Here is a 4,878-nt window from a genome sequence, read left to right on the forward strand (position 1 = left end):
AATAATTTAATGAACTTACCAGAGTTAATTGATTACACAAATTGTAATGGAAAATTCAGAAATTAACTGAGAAATTTAAAAAGGTTACCTGGTTGACCGGAGCTGGATGGTATCAGTTAAAGCCGGAATGTCACCTCATTAACTATGCAGAGTTCCAGCAGCTCCAGCTCTCATTGGCTAGAATTAATCACGTGCTGAAGAGCTGACGCTCCATTTAATGTATTATATTATTAAATATTACTTTTTCCTTTTTTTCCTTTCAGAAATATTTAATAAATCATTACATCACTGTCCAACAAAACATAACACTCTCCCTTGAGTGACCTGCCAGTTCTACTCGCTCTTTCACTGATGCACTTCCTCAACACAGTAAAAAAGCAGTACTCTGCAGGAATTTATGCCCATCCGTTCTGACCTTTGAGTAATCTTTCACCTTATTCTTTCTCGAAGCGGTATCCATGGGTCTTTCCGAGTGATTCTACATCTGTTTCGCGTTTATTGCTGTCCTTCTTTAGACCAGTCTTCAATAATCACAGACCCTTACATGCAATGTATTTCTGCCTACACCATTTAGTCTTAATTTAGGTCACCTATCAAGGCCTTCCAACATTATACCAAATATGTATTTGCAGTTTTTCTTCTGGAAACAAAACCCCCCATTTTAATTTATTTATTTAATTCTAAATTTGGAAGAGCAGATTTTAAGTGACCTTACCACTCAGAACTGACCGTTTAATAACACACACTAATTATATAAACAGAAATGGTTACCTTATTCTATGATGGCCACCACTGTGTGTGTGTTGCTCGTCAGTCAGTTCAAAAGCGGTCTCCAGTCCCTGTTCGGGCGCCAAATGAAGTTTAGTGTCGTCTGCTGTGGATCTGAGGAATCACACTCAGTCTTGGGGTTTTGTTTCCGTAAGATAGACTTGATTTCAGAGAGAAACAAAGCCGAGATGTTCTCTATGAGAAGATCTCTCGAATGCTAGGTGGTATCTCCTTATATACAGTTTTCTTGTTTTTACAGGGAGTTTCCTATTTCCTATAGTTTTCCTTATGCTTACATTTCAATTCCTCCCTAGAGAGTTGAGACTTGTTATGGTAAAGAAAAAAATCCATTTGTATGTTTTTCCAGATGTTTTCCATCTGTGGGTCAGGATATTTTTTGCTGACAATCACATTCTTTTCACACACTGGCTATATGATCATAATGGAATAATATATAAATGGCTAGATTCACATTGATTATACTTGATTAATACAAATCTTCTACAATATGAGCTAAAAATCATAACACAATATTTTACACGGTCCAGGCGATATTGATATTATATTGCAATATGAGAAAAAAAACCTGACCTGAAAAGTCTTTTTTATTGTGCCATTTCTCAAAAAGTGCAAACGTGCAACATGAGGTAGGTACCAAATTGTACAAACCTATATAAATACAAAATTTGAATTCATGAATATATAACGTTATCCACGGTATAGCAAAATCCATATCATGGAACAACATAGTACCGGTAGTCACTTTCATACTGGTATAGCGCCCACCGCTACTTCAACAACTTTATTAGATAAGAAGAATTTTTGTTGAAGAAGCCAAAACTCTTCCCATTCTGTATCACTAAATATGTTGTTCCAAAAACATATATTCTTGTGTTAACTGTGGTTACCATCCCCCCGTGGTTATTATGGTTTTGTTTGAGAAGGGTGGGTGTTTTTAGCATGTCAGGTAAGAGTTTGTTTACTAAAATATAATAATCAAGAAACAAACTAAAGGTGTATATATATATGTATGTATGTATGTGTGTGTGTGTGTGTGTGTGTGTGTGTGAGTGACCTCAAAGAGCCTCCACCTGAATTTACGTTGAAGTAAACATTGAGAATTTCTGGAAATCAGTAAATCAGTAAATCTAAATATGTGCATTTGTCTCAGGCCAGACCAAAAATCCATTTGCTGTGCAACCTAGTTATTCTAGGTGGACCCCATGGATAAGACACAAAGGATGAATCACACTGTACTGAATACAGAATTTGCAAAGGTCATATTTTGAATATTTTAGGTCAAACATATTTTGAAATCTGCTTTGCATACACAATATCCTGCAGGGCAAGAACATTAACACAGTTGACCTTTATGTTGTACCAACATGGCTGCCACCAAACAACTGTGATCCATTTTTGAGACTGCCTGTAAGTACAGTATTGTATAAGTGCTGTTCTATTCCCTGTTATGCTCACAGTTATATGTTCACTTGAACTTTCTGTATCATGTCAGGATGATGCTCACTTAAAGGGCCCATATTGTCAAAACTGAAATTTCCTGGCTCTTTTCACTATAACTGAGGTCTATTGAACTTTCTGTATTATGTCTGGGTTATGGTCACTAAATGGGCACATTTTGAGTTAAGTAGCTTTGGTTTTTAGTGAAATGCTGTGGGTTTGGTTAAAGTTTGTGTTATTTTTTATACAGTCGCTGTGGTTTAGTTAAAAACCCGAGCACCGCCCACCGTCCCCACTCTCCTTCAGTGGGCCCACCATCCCACTCTCCTGCCTCCAGCCCCCCGTCCGTTCCACTTTCCTTCAGTGCCACCTCCAGCTACCGCCCACTGTGACGTCCCACTTTCAGTCCCTACCCCTGCACCGCCCACCGTCCTGGCCGTCCCTCAGTCACCAACCGAGCAATCGCCCAGAGTCCCACTCTCCTTCAGTCACCACCCCGAGCAGCACCACCCCACCATCACTCTCCTTCAGTCCACCACCCCGAGCACCGCCCACCACCCCCCCACCGCCCCCACTCTCCTTCAGTCCCACACCCCGAGCACCGCCCACCGTCCCACTCTCCTTCAGTCCCCACCCCGAGCACCGCCCACCGTCCCACTCTCCTTCTGTCGTCACCACCCCCAGCACCGCCCACCATCCCGCTCTCCTTCAGTCACCACCCCGAGCCCCGCCCACTGTCCCACTCTCCTTCAGTCACCAAGCACCGCACCACCGTCCCACTCTCCTTCAGTCACCACCCCCAAACCGCCCCACCGTGTCCCACTCTCCTTCAGTCACCAAACCCCAGCACCGCCCACCGTTCCCACTCTCCTTCAGTCCCACCACCCCGAGCATCAGCCAGACCGTCCCACTCTGTTTCGCACCAAACCGAGCATTTCCCACCGTCCCACTCTCCTTCAGTCACCATAATTCAGTTTGCTATGCACACCCATGATTCACCGTCCCACTCGACCTTCAGTCAGAAATATGGAGAATCTGTGTGATTCCCACAATCCTTCAGTCAACCCGATGCCAGCGTCCAACTTGCACCCCATCGCACAACCGAGCATGCCCACCGTCCCACTCTCCTCAGTCAGTCCCACTCCGGCATTTGGTCCCACTCTGGTCAGTCACCACCCTGAGCAACAGCCATGGAGTCCTCTATTTTCACTCACCACCCCGAGCATCCCAAACGTGGATCTGCTCTTTCAGTACACCCTTTGTTGTGCTTTACCCTGCATCGCGCTCGCCCTCCCTAGTACCCATGGATAGAATCCGCAGGCAAACCCAATCACAAGAAGAGAGGCAATTCATGGAACAGTCTGTGTTGATATTATCACTTTTTAGAGCCAGTCGCTCAAAAGTGTTACTTTTTGCATTTATGGCACTCATCAATTTCTTCTTGTTTTCATAAAGGGCTTTCCACACGTCAACCTTTTTGCAAGTAGGATCTGTGGTGTCCTTTCCAGGGTGATTGGCAAGATTGTTTTGTGTGTTTTGAGTCTGGACTACAGGTAAAAGAAGCTATAGGGTGACACCTGTTTAGAATAATATGGATTCTGTGGGTATGGTAAGAAAATATAGTCATTTTAAGATGTATTAACATTGCATGTTATGAAAATGACACTGAAAATGGTCATGTGTGATGTTAAGGAGAACTATGGGCTTGGATAGGTACAGTATTTTTCTTTTAATTTTATGGTGGTGTTTGACTTCACTTTTACAGAGGAGGACACCACACTGAGGGTCTAAAGCCGCACTCAAGAATCCTGTTTTTGAGACTAAGGTAAAAGGCTAGAGGACACCTTTCAGGTAAAAGCATTTACTTGAGAAAATGACACTTAAAATGTCATGGTACCTTGTGAATGTTTGCTTCTACTGTGGTGTTTGACTAACAGGAGGAGACACAACATTGGGTTCAAGAATCATCATCACAGGTATATATACTGTGTAGTGGGTCAGACAAAATGCAAATTCTCTTTAAATATGAAGTTTTTAAATAAACACACTCAAGTGTAATATTCATTTGTTTGTATTTTATAAATTGTTAGGCAGATGATGCAAGTATAAATGTACTGCATCCTGTGTTGGAGGATGTACTACTTGAATCATCACTTGAAAAAAGTACGCTGTTTTGTTACGGGACTAGCAGAAAAGGCAAAGTAATTGTTTCTTTTTCTTTTTTGAACAATACTGAATTAATGATTTTGGTTTCTTACAATTGTATCTCCCTTGTTCTTTGTGTTATTTTACAGAGAGTTTTAAAGGAAGCCAGCAGCAAGTGGTGTTTGGAGCAGCCAAGTGTGCTGCTTGGTTCTGTTCAGCTGCCCAAAGTACTCTGTTTGGTGGAGGATGAAGATGTTGATGAGGCCTTGGACAAATTACAGAAGGCTGAATTTTCAGAGGACAGAATGGTTGCTCTGGAACCTTTCAGCTTTTTCTTTACTGAGATGAAGGACATGAACTTGTTCCCTGAACATGTAATTGATGAGTCATTTATCACCTGTTGGTTACCGATGATAAAGCGCTAATTGTCAGAGATTTTAACATTCACGTTGATAATACAAATGATGCATTAGGACTTGCGTTTACTGACCTAATAAACTCTTTTGG

At 41.8% G+C, this 4,878-nt stretch overlaps 1 long non-coding RNA gene across 1 annotated transcript; it reads left to right on the plus strand.

The window, feature by feature from the left end:
- Positions 1-4,038: 4,038 nt before the first annotated feature.
- LOC122142547 lies at positions 4,039-4,590 on the plus strand. Its single transcript, XR_006158665.1, has 3 exons — positions 4,039-4,077; positions 4,164-4,202; positions 4,317-4,590. It is a non-coding gene; the product is annotated as an uncharacterized LOC122142547 (long non-coding RNA).
- Positions 4,591-4,878: the final 288 nt, after the last annotated feature.

This window comes from Cyprinus carpio, unplaced genomic scaffold (assembly GCF_018340385.1).
Source record: "Cyprinus carpio isolate SPL01 unplaced genomic scaffold, ASM1834038v1 S000000001, whole genome shotgun sequence".
NCBI lineage: Eukaryota > Metazoa > Chordata > Actinopteri > Cypriniformes > Cyprinidae > Cyprinus > Cyprinus carpio.